The following is a 20,376-nucleotide window of genomic DNA, read 5'->3' on the forward strand; positions in this document are numbered from 1 at the left end:
GTGAGCCCCATGTGGGACAGGGATGGTGTCCAACCCAATTTGTCTGGTCAACCTCAGCGCTTAGTACAGTGCCTGGTACATAGTAAGCGCTTAACAAATACCAAAATCATTCTTATTTTATGTATGGATATAATAATAATAATAATAATAATAATAATAATAATGGTATTTGTTAAGAGCTTACTATGTGCCAAGCACTGTTCTAAGTGCTGGGGTAGTCACAAGGTGAGCAGGTTGTCCCACAGTCTTAATCTCCATTTTCCAGATGAGGTAACTGAAGCACAGAGAAGTGAAATGAGTTGCCCACAGTCACACAGCTGACAAGTGACGGAGCCGGGATTAAAATTCATGACCTCTGACTCCCAAGCCCGTGCTCTTTCCACTAAGCCACGTCGATATACCAATATATGGTTTATATGTTTATACAAATAGAGATATACAGATATAGTTCCCTACCCCTGATTTTATAACCGTTTAAATTTTACAGTCTTTATAGATAGGCTTTTGTTCCAGACTCCCTGAATTTCCAGACTTCTCTTTGGAACAATCTGATCTTTTTCTGCTATCTCGCCCGCTTCGAATTCTTTATTAACAGAGTTAAGGGAAGTTAGGCGGATTTAGGGTGTTCCATTTTCTCCGCGCCTTCACAAATCTCAGACCCGGCCTTCCACCGAAAGCCGAGAAGCACGGGCTTGCCTAAACTAGTTTTGCCTGGCCGGGGGCCTCGTCTTTCCAGTCGTCTCTCTCGCGACGACCGGATGAAATGGCCGCGAGCGTGGCTCCAGCCAGTTGGACCCCGGCCATCCGAAGACGGCTGTGATGAGAAGGGAACTTCAGTCAATCAGCCAGTGGTACTTATTGAGCGCTAACCTTGTGCAGAACACTTGGGAGAGTACAGTAGAACAGAGTCGGGAGGTACGTTCCCAGCCCACCATGAGCTTCTTCATTTATATTGCTTTATATTAATGTCTGTCTCCCTCTTGAGACTGTAAACTCGTTGTGGGTAGGGAATGTGTCTGTTTATGTTATTCATTCATTCGGTCGTATTTATTGAGCGCTTATTGTGTGCCGAGCACCCTACTAAGCGCTTGGAATGTATAATTGGGCGACAGAGACAATCCCTGCCCCAACGACGGGCTCACGGTCTAAACGGGGGAGACAGACAACAGAACAGAACAAGTAGACAGGCGTCGATAGCATCGATATAAATAGAATTAGAGATATATACACATCACTAATAAAATAGTCATAAGTATGTACAAATCAGAACAGTGCTCTGCACATAGTAAGCGCTTAACAAATACCAACATTACAAATATACAGAAGTGCTGTGGGGAGGGGAAGGGGATAGAGCAGAGGGAGGGAGAAGGGGCGATGGGGAGGGGAGGAGGAGCAGAGGGAAAGGGAGGGCTCAGTCTGGGAAGGCCTCCTGGAGGAGGGGAGCTCTCAACTTTGTGCAGAGCACTGTACTAAGCACTTGGGAGAGTACAATAGAACAGAGTTGGTAGGTACCATTCCCAGCCCACCAGGATCTTATTTATTTATATTTATATTGATGTCTGTCTCCCTCTTTAGACTCTAAGCTCGTTGTGGGTAGGGAACATATCTGCTTATTATTGTACTCTCACAAGTGCCTAGTAATAATAATAATAATGTTGGTATTTGTTAAGCGCTTACTATGTGCAGAGCACTGTTCTAAGTGCTGGGGTAATCAGGTTGTCCCACGTGGGGCTCACAGTCTTAATCCCCATTTTACAGATGAGGGAACTGAGGCATAGAGAAGTGAGGTGACTTGCCCACAGTCACACAGCTGACAAGTGGCAGAGCCAGGAATCGAACCCATGACCTCTGACTCCCAAGCCCGTGATCTTTCCACTGAGCCATGCTGCTTCTACAGCGTTCTGCACACAGTAAGCGCTCAATAAATGCAATTGACTGACTCACAGCGGTGTGGACACTGCACACAGTAAGCACTCAAGAAATATGATTGAATGAATTTTGTATTCTCCTCTCTCAAGCGCTTAGTACAGGGCTCTGTACTCAGTAAGCGCTCGGTAAATATGACAGTCTAGAGGGCTGCCAACCAGTGGTATTTGCTGAGCAGTCACAGTGTACAGAGCATGGATTAGTGGACAGAGCAGTCAGAAGGTCATGGCTTCTAATCCCTGTGTGACCTTGGGCAAGTTATTATCCTTATTATTATTATGGTATTTAAGCGCTTACTATGTGCCAAGCACTGCTCTAAGCGCTGGGGTAGATACAAAGTCATCAGGTTGTCCCATCTGGGGCTCACAGTCTTCATTCCCATTTTGCAGATGATGATGATGATGGTCTTTGTTAAGCACTTACTATGTGCCACGCACTGTTCTAGGAGCCGGGGTAGATACAGGGTACTCAGGTTGTCCCACGTGGGGCTCACAGCCTTAATCCCCATTTTGCAGATGAGGGAACTGAGGCACAGAGAAGTGAAATGGCTTGCCCTGGGTCGCAGAGCAGATAAGTGGCGGAGCCGGGATTAGAACCCACGTCCTCTGACTCCCAAGCCAAACTCTTTCCACTGAGCCCACGCTGCTTCTCACGTCATTTCACTTTTCTTGGCTTCAGTTACCTCATCTATTAAATGGGGATCGAGACCGTGAGCCCCAGGTGGGACCCGGGACTGTGTCCAACCTGATAAACTTGTATCTACCCTAGTGCTTAGTTGAGTGCCTGGCACATAGTAAGCGCTTAACAAATACTAATTATTATTGTTAATATTATTATTCCAGGACACACAGAGAACGGTTTCCGTTCTGGTTTAGAGCCTCCCTTTTCCGCTTCTCTTCCCTAAGATCAGTGGTTTCAAGAGGTGCTCTCTGGCCTTTACTATTCGAAAAACTGTAGTTTCCTAGGCCGCACCCTCCCATCGACTTTATTTTCAGTCAGATCTGCTGCCTGAGAGCGCGGCCGGAACACCGAGGGCCGGGACAAGGATTCAGCCGTTGCTGGACGTTTGTCAGTCAGTCGGTCCTATTTATTGAGCGCTTACTGTGAGCAGAGACATTTGTCAGTCAGTCGATCCTATTTATTGAGCGCTTACTGTGAGCAGAGCACTGTACTAAGCACTTGGGAGAGTAATAATAATGATGGTATTTGTTAAGCGCTTACTATGTGCAGAACACTCTTCTGAGCGCTGGGGCCCGGGGGGATACAAGGTGATCAGGTTGTCCCACGTGGGGCTCACAGTCTTCATCCCCATTTGACAGATGGGGGACCTGAGGCCCAGAGAAGTGAAGTGACTTGCCCACAGTCCCACAGCTGACAAGTGGCAGAGCTGGGATTCGAACCCGTGACCTCTGACTCCCAAGCCCGGGTTCGTTCCACTGAGCCACGCTGAGGAGGGAGGGCCTTCCAGGCCAGAAGTGTCCATGAACAGTGGCAGACGTCTGACCAGATAGACGCCCCAAACTGGAGGAACACAACGTCTACCAGGCAGCGCGAAACCACGCTCGTCCGCTTGTTTAATACAGAGCCCGAGGCATCGACGGACACTTTTGTAGAGCGACGCGTCCGGGCCATACGATGGATGCCGTCGTCCCGGCCGCTGCTCCCTGCTGGCCCGCGGCCGGGCCAGAGGGCTTCCGAAACGAAACGGACCAAGGCCCTTCTGTCCGTCTGAACACACTCCGAAGGGGGAGGGGAACGAAGACGAGGAGCAGATGGGAGCGATGGCCTCCTGCCATCCGAACGCCCTATCCGTGCGCCTCAGAAAGGTAGCTCCTCTTTAGTCATCGGCTATTACCGGATCCAAGTTTCCCTTAGTTAGTGTGGAAAATGTTCCCCTGGGCGGTCGAGTTTGGAAAACAGGCTTTGCGGGAGTGCATTAAAGCCCCGCCCTCCCCAATAATTCACTTGTCTCACCTAAACCGTTCACGGCTCCTCTCTTCTAGGCTCCGAGGCGTCTCTCGTCAGAGAGCCCCGGAGTGCCTTGTAAAATCCTCATTAATAATAATAATGGTATTTGTTAAGCGCTTACTATGTCCCAAGCACTCTTCTAAGCGCTGGGGTAGATACAGGGTAAGCAGATTGTCCCATTTTATAGATGAGGTATCTGAGGCCCAGGGAAGGGAAGTGACTCATTCAATAGTATTTATTGAGCACTTACTATGTGCAGAGCACTGTACTAAGCGCTTGGAATGTACAAATCGGTAACAGATAGAGACAGTCCCTGCCCTTTGACGGGCTCACGGTCTAAGCGGGGGAGACGGACGGACGAGAACGATGGCAATAAATAGAATCGAGGGGAAGGACATCTCATTAAAACAATAGCAAATAAATAGAATCAAGGTGACGTACATCTCATTAACAAAATAAATAGGGTGATGAAGATATATACAGTCGAGCGGACGAGTACAGTGCTGAGGGGGTAGGATGGGAGAGGGGGAGGAGAGGGAAAGGGGGGAGAAGAGGGTTTAGCTGCGGAGAGGTGGGGGGGGTAGAGGGAGCAGAGGGGAAAAAGGGGGGAGCTCAGTGTGGGAAGGCCTCTTGGAGGAGGTGAGCTCTAAGTAGAGTTTTGTAGAGGGGAAGAGAGTTTGGCGGAGGTGAGGAGGGAGGGCGTTCCGGGACCGCGGGAGGACGTGGCTCGGGGGTCGGCGGCGGGACGGGCGAGAACGGGGGACGGCGAGGAGGTGGGCGGCGGAGGAGCGGAGCGCGCGGGGTGGGCGGTAGAAAGAGAGAAGGGAGGAGAGGTAGGAAGGGCAAGGTGATGGACAGCCTTGAAGCCTAGAGTGAGACTCGCCCAAGGCCACACAGCAGACAAGTGGCAGAGCCGGAATTAGAACCCAAGTCCTCTGACTCCCGGGCTCTTTCCGAGAGTTAATTAGACCAAGCACCGGCCAAGCATGGGACCTGAGGAGTCTAAGTAATACTCATGGTAGTTGTTAAGCACTTACTATGTGCCAAGCTCTGTTCTAAGCACTGGGATAGATAGAAGTTAATCAGGCTGGACACAGTCCCTGTCCCACCTGGGGCTCACACTCTTCATCCCCATTTTACAGATGAGGTAATCGAGGCCCAGAGAAGTGACTTGCCCGAGATCACACAGAAGACGTGTGGCGGAGCTGGGATTAGAACCCAGGTCCTTCCGACTCCCTGGCCTGTACTTTATCCGCTAAGCCGCGCTACTTCAATTGATCGGTGGTATTTATGGAGCACTAAACTGTGTGCAGAGCACTGTACCAAGCACTCTGGAGAGGACAGTACAACAGAGTTGGGAGACGCATTCCCCCCCTACCGCGAGCTTACAGTCTAGAGGTATAGCAAGCAGGCGATGCTATCCATTTTGGCTGAGACAAACATCTTGCCACGACTGGCCTGTGGAGAAACGTACTAAGAAATCTGCTGTGATTCGATCACTGGTATTTACTGAGCGCTTACTGTGTGCAGAGCACTGTACTAAGCACTTAGGAGAGGACACTGTTTGATTCTATTCATTGCTATTGTTCTTGTCTGTCCGTCTCCCCCGATTAGACTGTAAGCCCGTCAAAGAGCAGGGACCGTCTCCATCCGTTACCGATTTGTCCATCCCACGCGCTTAGTACAGTGCTCTGCACATAGTAAGCGCTCAATAAATACTATTGAATGAACGAATGACACTACAACAGAAAGAGCCTGCAGTCTATTCAGGAAGATTCAGCTCACGACTCACAGCGCCTGCTTCAGAGAACCATCCGAATTCATTCATTCAGTCGTATTTATTGAGCGCGTCCTGTGTGCAGAGCACTGTGCTAAGCACTTGGAAAGTTCAATACGGCAACAGATAAAGACAGTCCCTGCCCACCGACAGGCTCACGGTCTAGAAGGGGGAGACAGACAAGGGCAACTAAATCTCTCAGCTTCTAATAATAATAATAATGATGGTATTTGTTAAGTGCTTACTTTGTGCCAAGCACTTTTCTTCTTCAGGTGGGTTCTTTCAGGGATCAGTTTTCCCATTATGCTTTTTAGTGAAGGAGCAATTATTTTATTTCCCCTGTTGCGAGAGAATCCATTCTTCATCTGGGTTTTTGTCAGGGCTGATTTCTTCGGCTCCCTCTCCTCCTCTAGACTGTAGGCTCGTTGTGGGCCGGGAACGTGCCGGTTCTGCTGTACCCTCCCAAGCGTTTAGTATACTGTTTTGGGCACAGTAAGCGCTCACTAAATATGCTTGAAAGAATGAATGCTCTGATTTTTGTCGAGACACACCATCGGGGCCCGCCGGCTTCGTTCATCCCCATCATCATTAGAGAAGCAGCGTGGCCCGGTGGAAAGAGCCCGGGCTTTGGAGTCGGAGGTCATGGGTTCGAATGCCGGCTCTGCCACTTGTCAGCTGTGTGACTGCGGGCAAGTCATTTCACTTCTCTGGGCCTCAGGTACCTCATCTGTAAAATGGGGATTAACTGTGAGCCTCATGTGGATCAGCCTGGTTAACCCTGTATCTCCCTGGCGCTTAGAACAGTGCTCTGCACATAGTAAACGCGTAACAAATACCAACATTATTATTATTAGTATTAATCCTGGCTCCGCCCCCCCCCCCCCCAGCTGTGTGACTTCGGGCAAGTTACTTAACTTCTCTGTGCTTCAGTTACCTCATCTGTAAAATGGGGGTTCATTCAGCCATTGTCATATTTATTGAGCACTTACTAAGCGCTTGGAGAGTACATTATGGCAGCAGATAGAGACAATCCCTACCCAACAACGGGCTGTGAGACAACCTGATTACCTTGTATTCATTCATTCATTCAATAGTATTTATTGAGCGCTTACTATGTGCAGAGCACTGTACTAAGCACTTGGAATGAACAAGTCGGCAACAGATAGAGACAGTCCCTGCCGTTTGACGGGCTTACAGTCTAATAAGATTTTAGATTTTAGGAACAAAGGAGTGAGATCTAGGTAACAGCCCTAAACCAAACACCAAGTACAGTGCTCACCACGCAGTAAATGATCACTAGGTAGCACTGACTGATTGATAAGTGAGCCACTATTTAAGGCTCTGCATCAAATCTTCCCATCCTTTAAGTCAACTGTGAGGAGTTTGGATTTGATGAGAAAGAAAAAGAAGTAACTTGTACTGACCCTGAAATTCTGCATAACTAGAAAAAACCCAGCATCAGTAGTGCAGAAGGACTCACAGACCCAAAGCTAAGCAAAGGATCCGTTTCACCTTGGGCCACGGTTCACTTGGCAACCGGCATTCACCACAAGTCATCTGAGACCAACAAAAAAGGCTCCCTAAAAGGAAGACACACCGTCGTCATTTTCTACTTTACGTGTATCGTTTTCATTCATTCAATAGTATTTATTGAGCGCTTACTATGTGCAGAGCACTGTACTAAGCGTTTGGAGTGTACCTTGTATCTACCCCAGTGCTTAGAACAGTGCTTGGCACATAGTAAACACTTAACAGATACCATCATCATCATCATCATTATTATTATTATCCTTCTGCTTCTTAAGGTGGGTTCTTTCAGTGATCAGTTTTTCCATTACAGTTTTTTAGTGAAGGAGCGATTGTTTTATTCAACGACAGACTTTATTTCCCCTGTCTACAGAGAGTCCATTTTTCATTTGAGGAAATGTTTTTTTGTGGAGCTAATTCCTTGGCTTCCTCTCCTGCTCTGGTCTTGGTTGAAAGGCACCACTAGCTTCATTCTTCATCAGGTATTTACTGAGCGCTCACTGTGTGCCGAGCAGTGTACTAAGCGTTTGGGAGAGTACAAAGAGAGAAGCAGCGTGGCTCAGTGGAAAGAGCCCGGGCTTGGGAGTCAGAGGTCATGGGTTCAAATCCCGACTCTGCCCCTTGTCAGCCGTGTGACTGTGGGCAAGTCACTTCACTTCTCTGGGCCTCAGTTCCCTCATCTGTAAAATGGGGATGAAGACTGTGAGCCTCACGTGGGACAACCTCATTCCCCTGTATCTACCCCAGCGCTTAGAACAGTGCTCTGCACGTAGTAAGCGCTTAACAAATACCAACATTATTATTATTATTATTACAACAGAGTGGGCATTGATTATTCATCGTTATTGACTGACCATTTCTGTTCATTAGAGGCACATAAGCAGTAGTCCCAGGGCCTAAGCAAAAGTCTCAAAGAGAGGGGCCTAAATATCCTAGCTGAGCCCCTGAACACCAGGAAGTCAAGCAAGTCCAAGAGGAGATCAAGGGCAAATTGTGAAATCTGCAGAGGCCTAAATATAGTATCTCATCAGACATTTCTTAAGAGGTATCATTAAATAGGGAGGAGGGAGCTTGAAAAATCACTCGGTGTATCTTCTTATTTGGGAAAAGATAGTCGTGCCTGCATGTGGGGACAGAGGAAAAGGTGATGCTAGCGCTGGAATTATTACATTTATGCCAACGCCTCCCCCTTCCACCCTTCATTCGGCATGATGAATTTCGGGATTTGGGGTGACAATTTTGATAAGTTCCTTGAAGACAGTCACCAGGGCAATCCCCATCTACTCTCTGACAAGCACACATTCATTTTCCGGGCACCTTAGTGCTAAAGACAGCTTACTTTATCTGAAGTCTGCCCTGGAGATGTGAAGCCTTAAATTCCTTTCCCGTTTTCAGGGTGGGATTGTATTTTTCTTCGTTTTGGAAAGGGATAAAACAGTCCAAACCTAGGCATCTCAATAATCAACTCTCCGTCCAGGCCTTTCGTCTTCATCATTGTAACTCGTCTTTTTCCTCATTAACTTCATTACCTCTCCAGCTCCTTTACCAACTGCTGTTTTGAGTCCTTCATTCATTCAGTCGTATTTATTGAGCGCTTACTGCGCGCAGTGCACTGTACTAAGCACTTGGAAAATACAATTCGACAACAGATAGAGACAATCCCTACCCAACAACGGGCTCACGGTCTACAAGGGGAGGAGACGGATAAGAAAAATGCTTTGATCGGAGCTTTCCTCCCATGAAAATGTCCGCTGATTCCCAGTCACCTAAATGCCAGATTATAATTCTGCATTTATTTAGCCTCTACTCTGTGGTAAGCACATCAATCCATATGGATCGAGGTCTTAACTATGTGCAGAGCACTGTACTAAGTGCCTGGAAGAGTTCCAGCATGGCCTGGGAGAAGCAGCGTGACCTAATACAGGCTTAGACGTCAGAAGGACCTGGGTTCTAATCCCAGCTCTGCCTCGTGTCTTCTGTGTGACCTTGGGTCTGTCACAGCGCTTGACACGCAGAGCACTGAGAAGCAGCTTTGCCTGCTGGTTAGAGCACGGGCCTCGGAGTCTGAAAGACCTGGGTTCTAATCCTGGATTCGCCTCTTGTCTGCTGGGAGACCTTATGGACAAGTCACTTCACTTTTCATTCATTCAATAGTATTTATTGAGCACTTACTATGTGCAGAGCACTGTACTGAGCGCTTGGAATGGACAGATCGGTAACAGAGACAGTCCCTGCCCTTTGACGGGGTTACAGTCTAATATCTAGAGAAGCAGCGTGTCTCAGTGGCTAGAGCCCGGGCTTGGGAGTGAGAGGCTATGGGTTCTAATGCCGACTCCACCATTTTTCTGCTGTGTGACTGTGGGCAAGTCACTTCACTTCTCTGCCCCTTGTCAGCTGTGTGACTGTGGGCAAGTCACTTCACTTCTCTGTGCCTCAGTGACCTCATCTGTAAAATGGGGATTAACTGTGAGCCTCACGTGGGACAACCTGATTACCCTGTATCTACCCCAGTGCTTAGAACAGTGCTCTGCACGTAGTAAGCGCTTAACAAATACCAACATTATTATAAATCGGGGGAGACGGACAGACAAGAACAATAACAATAAATAGAATCGAGGGGAAGAACATCTCATTAAAACAATAGCAAATAAGTAGAATCAAGGTGATGTACATCTCATGAACAAAATAAATACTCTGGGCCTCAGTTCCCTCATCTGTAAAATGGGGATTAAGGCAGTGAGCCCCATGTGAGCCCCGTGTCCCATGTGGGACAGGGAACTGGGTCCAACTTGATCTGCTTGAATCCACCCAGCACTTAGTACGGTGTCTGACACGTAGTAAGCCCTTAACAAATGTCATTATTATAATATTATATAATAAATATATTAATATTATTATTATTATTACAATACAGCAGAGTTGGTAGACCTGTTCCCTGCCCACAAGGAGCTTACAGTCTAGAGGGGGAGACCTAGAAGGTTATCAGATGAACCCCAGTCCATGTTCCACACAGAGCTCACAGTCCCTCCTAAATGGGGATGAAGACTGTGAGCCCCACGTGGGACAACCTGATTACCTTGTATCTCCCCCAGCGCTTAGAACAGTGCTCTGCACATAGCAAGCGCTTAACAAATACCAACGTTATTATTAATCCCCATTTTCCAGATGAGGTAACTGAGGCACCGAGAAGTGAAGTGACTTGCCCAGAGTCACAGAGCTGACAGGTGGCGGCGCCGGGATTAGAACCCATGATCTCTGATTCCGTGATCTTGGGCAAATCACTAAACTGCTCAGTGCCTCAGTTCCCTCATCTGCAAAATGGGGATTCAATACCTATACTCCCACCTGCTTAGAGTGGAAGCCCCATGTGGGACCTGACTCTCTTATCTTAGTGGTGGAGCCAGGATTATCTCAGTGCAGCGCTTGACACATAGAGCATTGAGAAGCAGCTTTGCCTAGTGGTTAGAGCACGGGCCTCAAAGTCAGAAAGACCTGGGTTCTAATCCTGAACTCAGCTCTTGTCTGCTGGGTGGCCTTGTGGGCAAGTCACTTCACTGCTCTGTGCCTCAGTTACCTCATCTGTCAAATGGGGATTGAGACTGTGAGCCCCACGTGGGATGGGGACTGTGTCCAACCCGATTTGCTTGTGAATACCCCAGTGCTTAGTACAGAGCCTGGCACATAGTAAGCGGATAACAAATATCAACATTATTATTAGAACCCTAGCCTCCGGCTCCCAGTCCGTGCCAGATTGTGGATCTGAGAGCCAGAGGACCTGGGATCTAGTCCCTGCTCCTCCACTTACCTGCTGTGTGACCTTGGGTAAGTCACAACATCTCTGAGCCTCAGTTTCCTCATAAGCAGAAAGGGAAGTCAGTATCTGTTCTTCCTCCTACTTAGACTGTGAGCCTCATGAGGGACCTCATTATCTTGTTTCTGTCCCAGTACTTATTCATTCGTTCAATAGTATTTAGTGAGCGCTTACTACGTGTAGAACACTGTACTAAGCGCTTGGAATGTACAATTTGGCAACAGATAGAGACAATCCCTGCCCATTGACAGGGCTTACAGTCTAATCAGGGGAGACAGATGGACAAAAACAATAGCAATAAATAGAATCAAGGGGATGTACATCTCATTAACAAAATAAATACGGTAATAAAAATATATACAAATGAGCAGATGAGCACAGTGCTGAGGGGAGGGGAGGGGGGAGGAGGGAAAGGTGGGAAAGAGGGCTTAGCTAGGGGGAGGAGGGGGGGCAGAGAGGCAGCAGAGGGAGCAGAGGGAAAAGGGAAAGCTCAGTCTGGGAAGGCCTCTCGGAGGAGGTGAGCTCTCAGTAGGGCTTTGAAGAGGGGAAGAGAGTTAGTTTGGCGGAGGTGAGGAGGGAGGGCGTTCCGGGACAGCGGGAGGACGCGGCCCGGGGGTCGACGGCGGGACGGGCGAGAACGGGGGGCGGCGAGGAGGTGAGCGGCAGAGGAGCGGAGCGTGCGGGCTTGGTGGTGGAAAGAGAGAAGGGAGGAGAGGTAGGAGGGGGCGAGGTGATGGACAGCCTCAAAGCCTAGAGTGAGAAGTTTTTGCTTCGTGCAGAGGTCGATGGGCAACCACTGGAGGTTTTTAAGAAGGGGAGTGACATGCCCAGAGCGTTTCTGCAGGAAGATGAGCCGGGCAGCGGAATGAAGAATAGACGGGAGCGGGGAGGAAGGGAGATCAGAGAGAAGGTTGACACGATAATCCAGTCGGGATATTATGAGAGCCTGTAACAGTAAGATAGCCGTTTGGGTGGAGAGGAAAGGGCGGATCTTGGTGATATTATAAAGGTGAGACCGGCAGGTCTCGGTGACGGATCGGATGTGTGGGGTGAATGAGAGAGCAGAGTCAAGGAAGACACCAAGGTTGGGGGCTTGAGAGACGGGAAGGACGGTCGTACCATCCACGGTGATAGTGAAGTCAGGAAGAGCTTGGCACACAGTAAGTGCTTAACAAATGCCATCACTGTTATGGTATTATTATAATAATGATGTATTTCTGAAGTGCTTACTATGTGCCAAGCACTCTTTGTTCTAAATGCTGGAATAGATACAAGGTAATCAGGTTGGACACAGTCCATGTCCTACATGAGTCTCATAGTCTTAATCCCTTTTTAATAATAATAATAATAATGGTATTTAAGTGCTTATTATGTGCCAGGCACTGTACTAAGCACTGGGGTGGATACAAGCAATTTATGTCGGGGCCATGTCCCGTGTGGGGCTCATAGCCTCTATCCCCATTTTACACATGAGGTCACTGAGGCCCAGAGAAGTGAAGTGACTTGCCCAGGGTCCCACAGCAGACAAATGGCGGAGCCAGGATTAGAACCCACATCCTTTGGCTCCCAAGCCCGTGCTTTGGTCACTAGGCCGTGCTGCTTCATCGTTAGGCCACACCCGCTCCACAAACAACTTTCATTCGTTAATTCAATCGTATTTATTGAGCACTTACTGTGTGCAGAGCACTGTACTAAGCGCTTGGGAAGTACATTTCGGCAACAGAGACAATCCCCACCCAAAAACAGGCTCACAACTCTAGAAGGGGGAGACAGTCAACAAAACAAGTAGGCGGGCATCAGTATCGTCAAAACAGATCAATAGAACCATAGATAAATGCACATCATTAATAAAATAAATAGAGCAATAAATAGGTACAAATGTATACAAGTGCTACCGGGAAGGGAAGGGGGTAGAGCAGAGGGAGGGAGTCGGGGCGATGGGGAGGGGGAGCAGAGGAAAAGGGGAGCTCAGTCTGGGAAGGCCTCTTGGAGGAGGTGAGCTTTAAGTAAGGTTTTGAAGAGGGGAAGAGAATCAGCTTGGCGGAGGTGAGGAGGGAGGGCGTTCCGGGTCCGCGGGAGGACGTGGCCCGGGGGTCGACGGCGGGAGAGGCGAGAACGGGGGACGGTGAGGAGGTGGGCGGCGGAGGAGCAGAGAGTGTGGGGTGGACAGTGGAAGGAGAGAAGGGAGGTGAGGTAGGAGGGGGCCAGAGGATGGAGAACTTGAGATTTTAAGGCTGTCCTCCAGTTTCCTTCTGCTTATATCACCTGCTCTCCCTATCCTAGCTCATCGACTCATTCTGCTCTGATAACCCCATCCCTCCACCTAGCTCTAAATACCACTTCATCCTCCACTCCCTTGGAGCCTTAAATGGAAATGAGTCGTGAAGTCCAAATACCTAACAATTCTTGGCCACCCCCCAGACCGGAAAAGGAAAACAAAGGGAGCAATCCTAGCTTGTCTGTCCTGCTTTCATATCCTACTCTAACAGCGCACGGACTATGTAGCTTATATTGTATCTTACGGGCGACGTCGTGAACCTGATAAATAATAATTGGGGATGAAGAAAACTCTGTGAATCCGCTACCACGATGATTGCAGAGAGCGGTGGGGCGTTCCGGGAGAGATGCGTCCGTGGCGTCGCTAAGGGTCGGGGACGACTCGACAGCGGAAGACAAGATGGATTTATGATTTTTTCCATTTTGAATTTTCTGTTGGATTTGTTGTGCAATAAAAGGGGGCGGAAAGTGGGGGAGTAGGTAAGATTTTCGGTAGAATTTAGTGAAGGATTAGCAAAGGGATTAGCGGTGGTTTGTGACCCCAATCCATTAGGCTGGGCCCAACACACACAAGATTTTAGATTTTACCATCAGTGTAACTGCTTTAAACATGGAGCAGTTATAATCCTTTGTGTCACTATATGGTCTTCTAAACAGTTCAAAGGATTTTACACCCCTATAGCAGCCGATTAATTGCCACATCATTTTTATTAAATCGTAAAAGAGCGGGTCCTATAAAGTTCAGGGATTTCCTTTACAAACCGGTTCCTAACCACATCTCTGCTGGCTAAATCCGTCCATCCCTTTCCATAGCTAAGCATCTTACTGAATCAATATCGTTCGGTGCCTATTTCACAGTCGTCCCTCGGGTTTAAACCGAAAAGAATCTCATTTTGCTTTCTGTTTCTCCATTGTTTAAAAAAAAAAAATCAATCCCTTCTTGTTCCTAATTTCCTTCTGCTTTCATTCTTCCAGCTGTTGAGGTAGGACAGTCTTACTTTTAAATACCTTATTGCAGAGATTCGCCTGTAATGCACGAGCATTTATTGCTCTCTCAGTGTCTGTGCACGCCATTCCATTTCTGAATGTCTCATAAACTCTTCCTTTATAAGATTGATTTCTTAGATATGACATTTTCAGACTCATTACTGGTTTCTTCCAACGTGTTTTAGAAATGGACACTCACCGATGAAATGTTTCGCCGGTTCTATTAATTTCCCACAAGCAGCTCCAGAAGATGAACATTCTTGCATCTCTCTTAACTTCACATTTGCTCTTACAAGCAATTTCCCACACTGAATCATCCACAGAACGCCTGTGTTTTCCAGGCATTTTACTGGTGTTAATCATTCTAAGTGACTCGTACTTCTGATTCATCACATCCCATTTTTATAGACAAATTTAGCCCCGAAGATAACTTCATTCATTTTCTCCCTTGCTTTGCCATTTAAATCTCTCGTCTAAATCTTCCAGAAACATGCTCCTTTTGATCATCCTCTCTGTTTTCTTCCTCAGCAGAGAAGTTTCCATCCACCACTTCCTCAGTCGAGACAAATTAAAACGACACCTCCTTCCTTGTTCTTTCTGCTCCAGATGTTTCTTGGAATTGAAACGAACGTGCCTCCACACCAAAAATAGAATAGGGATGATCATCCCACAGTGTACTTCATTTTCATTTTCGCTGGGTCCAATTTTAGTGGGTTCACGGTTTTCCTCCCGTAAAGTTAGGGAAAGTGTCTCTGTGAAAGCCTATCGGCGTGACTGGCTTTTGGTAGAGAAATTACATAAAGAAAAGTTGGCTTTCAGGGATTTTTCTGTTCACTCTCTCCCACGAGCAAGTGTATGCAAAGTATTGTTTGAAAATGATACTAATGTAGGACAGTTTCGACGCTTGCCTGTTCTATGCTGTACTTTTTAAAAGCAGTGCGGCCTAGTGGAAAGAGTACAGGCCTGGGTGTCAGAGGACCTGCGTTCTAATTCTGCTTTTATCATTTGCCTGCCGTGTGACTCTTCTGTGCCTCAGTTTCCTCAACTCTAAAATAGGGGTTAGATAACTGGTCCCCCTCCTACTTATCAGTCACTTAATTCATCGTATTTATTATGCGCTTACTGTGTGCAGAGCACTGTACTGAGCACTTTGGAGAGGACACTGTAACAGTATAGCAGACACATTCGCGGCCCACAGTGAGCTTAGACGGTTAGACTGTAAGCCCATCAAAGGGCAGGGACTGTCTCTGTTACCAATTTGTACATTCCGAGTGCTTAGTACAGTGCTCTGCACATAGTAAGCACTCAGTGAATACTATTGAATGACAGAATGAATGAACCCCATATGGGTCAGGGATTGTCTGACCTGGTTACCTGATATCTACTCCCTCCCTCTGCTCTAACCCCTTCCCCTCCCCACAGAACTTATGTGTATTTGTCTAGATCATTTATTATTCTATTTTATTAATGATGTGTATATATCTATGATTCTATTCATCTATTTTGATGGTATTGATGCGTGACTACTTGTTTGGTTTTGCTATCTGTCTCCCTCTTTTAATAATAATGGTAAAAATGTTGGTATTTGTTAAGCACTTACTGTGTGCCAAGCACTGTTTTAAGCGCTGGGGTGGATGCAAGGTAATCAGGTTGTCCCACGTAGAGCTCACAGTCTTCATCCCCGTTTTACAGATGAGGGAACTGAGGCACAGAGAAGTTAAGTGACCTGCCCAGGGTCACATAGCTGACAAGCGGCAGAGCTGGGATTGGAACCCATGACCTCTGACTCCCAAGCCTGGGCTCTTGCCACTGAGCCACGCCAGTCAACTGCAACTTTTAGACTGTGAGCCGTTGTTGGGCAGGGATTGTCTCTATCTGTTGCTGAATTGTACATTCCAAGCGCTTAGTACGGTGCTTTGCACACAGTAAGCGCTCAATAAATACTATTTGAATGAATGAATGAATGAATGAATGAATGAATAACCCGATCTGTCCCAGTCCCTGTCCCTCATGGGGCTCACAGTCAAAGGGACGGAGAACATTATTTCATCATCAGGGGAAGCAGCGTGGCTCAGTGTAAAGAGCCTGGGCTTTGGAGTCAGAAGTCATGGGTTCGACTTCCTGCTCTGCCACTTGTCAGCTGTGTGACTGTGGGCAAGTCACTTCACTTCTCCGTGCCTCAGTTACCTTATCTGAAAAATAGGGATGAAGACTGTGAGCCTCACGTGGGACAACCTGATTACCCTGTATCTCCCCCAGCGCTTAGAACAGTGCTCTGCACATAGTAAGCGCTTAACAAATGCCAACATTATTATTATTATTATTATTTATCCCCATTGTAAAGGTGAGGAAACTGAGGCCCCCTAGAAGTTAAGTGGTATACCCCAGGTCAGTCAAATACCTGTAATTTATTTAAATATCTTCCTCCCTCTTTATTCTGTAAGTTCCTGGAGGGCAGGGATCATGTCTACCAACTCTAGGGTACTTTCCTAACAGCTTAGTACAGTGCTCTGTGCGCAGTAAGCGCTCAATAAATACGATTGAATGAGTGAATGAATGAACTTAGTACAGTGCCGAGGCACGTAGAATGTGTTTAACAAATGCCGCTATTATGACTGTTTTTATGATGATGATAACAATATTCTGATGTGTGTAATAGTATTAACATAATTAATTATTATTATTATTTGCCATTATTATTATTACTATTCTCTTTTCTCATCACTGTGACACCCAAAGATACCTTCACTACTTGCCTACAGAATGACCATGGGCATGTCACTTCTCTGCGCTTCCGTTTTCTCCACTGTAAAATAAGGATTAAATACCTATTCTTCTCCCCCCTTCGACTGTGAGCCGCAGATAGAGATTTTATCTGATGTGACTGTCTCGTGTGTCCTGGTGCTTATTACAATGCTTAGCGCAGAGTGACAAAGACCGTTATCATCGTCTCTTATCATTATTATCTTTTTGCTTCTTCTTACCTTTTCATTTGGTGTTCAGTCAGTGCCTAGGAATAATAAATTCACTCAGTCGTATTTATTGAGCACTTACCTTGTGCAGAGCACTGTATAATAATAATGATGATGATGGCATTTGTTAAGCGCTTACTATGTACAAAGTACTGTTCTAAGTGCTGGGGGGGATACAAGGTAATCAGGTTGTCCCACGTGGGGCTCACAGTTTTAATCCCCATTTTCCAGATGAGGGAACTGAGGCACAGAGAAGTGAAGTGACTTGCCCAAAGTCACACAGCTGGCGAGCGGCGGAGTCGGGATTAGAACCCATGACCTCTGACTCCCAAGCCTGGGCTCTTTCCGCTGAGCCACGTACAATAATTACAGTATTTGTTAAGCGCTTACCATGTACCAGGCGTTGTACTAGAGAAGCAGCGTGGCTCAGTGGAAAGAGCATGGGCTTTGGAGTCAGGGCTCATGAGTTCGAATCCCAGCTCTGCCACTTGTCGGCTGTGTGACCGTGGGCGAGTCAGTTAACTTATCTGTGCCTCAGTTCCCTCATCTGTAAAATGGGGATTAAGACTGTGAGCCCCACGTGGGACAACCTGATTCCCCTATGTCTACCCCAGCGCTTAGAACAGTGCTCGGCACATAGTAAGCGCTTAACAAATACCAACATTCTTCTTATTATTATTACTAAGCACTGGGGTGGCTACAAACAAATCGCAGTGGACACAATTCCTGTCCCACATGGGGCTCACCCTCGCGATCGCCATTTTCCAGATGAGGTAACCGAGGCCCAGAGAAGTGAAGTGACTTGCTGGAGGTCACCCAGCAGACAAGGGGCGGAGCCGAGATTAGAACCCACGACCTTCTGACTCCCAGCCCCCGTGCTCTATCCACTACGCCACGCTGCCTCTCCTGTAAGGTCCGAAAATGAGAGCTAGTGCCCTGGCGTCGTCCTTGCCCAGAAGGACGCATCCCGGTCTCCAACGAGCTGGAGGGAATCCTAGCCCCAGCCGGGGTCAGGCGGATTTCTGCAAGCTGTTTTGACATAGTTGAGGCCGTCCCAGAAACCCGGTGGGGCCTGCAATCCCAACCACCCACTGGGACAATGACACGAGTATAAAATGTCAGGCATGCTAGCGTAGCCAGACTCCTGCTCTGTACAGGAAAGCCACAATCCCCCTTCCCCTTCCCCTTTCCCCATCCTCTTCCCCTTTCCCCATCCCCATCCCCTTCCCCTTTCCCCATCCTCTTCCCCTTTCCCCATCCCCATCCCCTTCCCCTTTCCCCATCCTCTTCCTTCCCTTTCCCCTTCCCTTTCCAATGCCCATCCCCTTCCCCTTCCCCTCCCCTCTCCTCCCCTCCCCTCCCTTTCCCCTCCCTCCCCTCCCCTCCCTTTCCCCTCCCCTCCCTTCCCTTTCCCCTCCCCTCCCTTCCCCTCCCCTCCCTTTCACCTTCCCTCCCCTCCCCTCCCTTCCCTTCCCTTCCTTTCCCCTCCCCCTCCCTCCCTTTCCCCTCCCCTCCCTTTCACCTCCCCTTCCCTTCCCTTCCTTTCCCTCCCCTCCCTTTCCCTCCCCTTTCCTTCCCTTCCTTTCCCCTCCCCTCCCCTCCCTTTCCCCTCCCCTCCCCCTCCCTCCCTTTCCCCTCCCCTCCCTTTCACCTCCCCTTCCCTTCCCTTCCCCTCCCCTCCCCTCCCTTTCCCCTTCCCTCCCCTCCCCTCCCCCCCCTTTCCCCTTCCTCCCCCTCCCCTCCCCTCCCTTTCCTTCCCTTCCCTCCCCTCCCCTCCCCTTCCCTTCCCCTCCCTTCCCCTCCCTTCCCCTCCCTTCCCCTCCCTTCCTTTCCTTTCCCCTCCCTTCCCTTCTCTTCTCTTCCCTTCTCTTCCCTTCCCTTCCCCTCCCCTCCCTTCCCTTCCCCTCCCTTCCCTTCCCCTCTCTTCCCTTCCTTTCATCATGGGGTCTAATCCCTGCTCTGCTTTGCAACTTCAGGCAAGTCAGCATATCTTAGTGGGGATTGAGATTGTGCTCTATCTGGTACATGGACCGTGTCCAACCTGATTAGCTTCTATCTATCCCAGTGCTTAGTACAGTGCCCAGCACATAGTAAACACTCAACAAATACTGTAAAAGCATAACAAAATGATTCTAGAGCTATAACTCTGTGATTCTAGAGCTATATAATGATTCTATAAAATGATATAATGATTCTAAAATGATTCTAGAGCTATATAATGTTTCTAGAGAAGCAGCGTGGATCAGTGGAAAGAGCCCGGGCTTGGGAGGCAGAGGTCTGGGTTCGACTCCCGGCTCTGCCACTTGTCAGCTGTGTGATTGTGGGCAAGTCACTTCACTTCTCTGGGCCTGAGATACCTCATCTGTAAAATGGGGATGAAGACTGTGAGCCTCACGGGGGACAACCTGATTACCTTGTATCTCCCCCAGCGCTTAGAAACAGTGCTCTGCACATAATAAGTGCTAAACAAATACCAAGATTATTATAGTAAATGTTCAATAAATACCAGTATTTGAGGAACTGAGGCAGCAGGTTGATACAAAGCGTACAAGGAGTTGGGCCAGGAATGGGAGCGGGAAGCTGGGACGCTTACTAGTGTCTGCTGTGTGACCTTGGGCAAGTCACATCACTTCTCTATGCCTCAGTTATCTCATCTGTAAACGGGGTTTGAGTCTTTGAGCCCCATGTGGGACAGTATCCAACCTGATTGTATCCACCCCAGTGCTTAGTACAGTTCATGCCACATAATAAGCACTTAACAAATACCACAATTGACATTATTATTACAGTAGAGGAGAGGCTTAAACATGCAGCAGCGTAGCTCAGTGGAAAGAGCCCGGGTTTGGGAGTCAGAGGTCATGGGTTCAAATCCCGACTCTGCCGCTTGTCAACTGTGTGACTGTGGGCAAGTCACTTCACTTCTCTGGGCCTCAGTTCCCTCATCTGTAAAATGGGGATGAAGACAGTGAGCCTCACGTGGGACAACCTCATTCCCCTGTATCTACCCCGGCGCTTAGAACAGTGCTCTGCACGTAGTAAGCGCTTAACAAATAGCAACATGACCCCAGCACTTAGAACAGTGCTTTGCATAGTAAGAGCTTAACAAATACCAACGTTATTATTATTGTTAT

Source organism: Ornithorhynchus anatinus, chromosome 1 (assembly GCF_004115215.2).
Source record: "Ornithorhynchus anatinus isolate Pmale09 chromosome 1, mOrnAna1.pri.v4, whole genome shotgun sequence".
Classification (NCBI taxonomy): Eukaryota; Metazoa; Chordata; class Mammalia; order Monotremata; family Ornithorhynchidae; genus Ornithorhynchus; species Ornithorhynchus anatinus.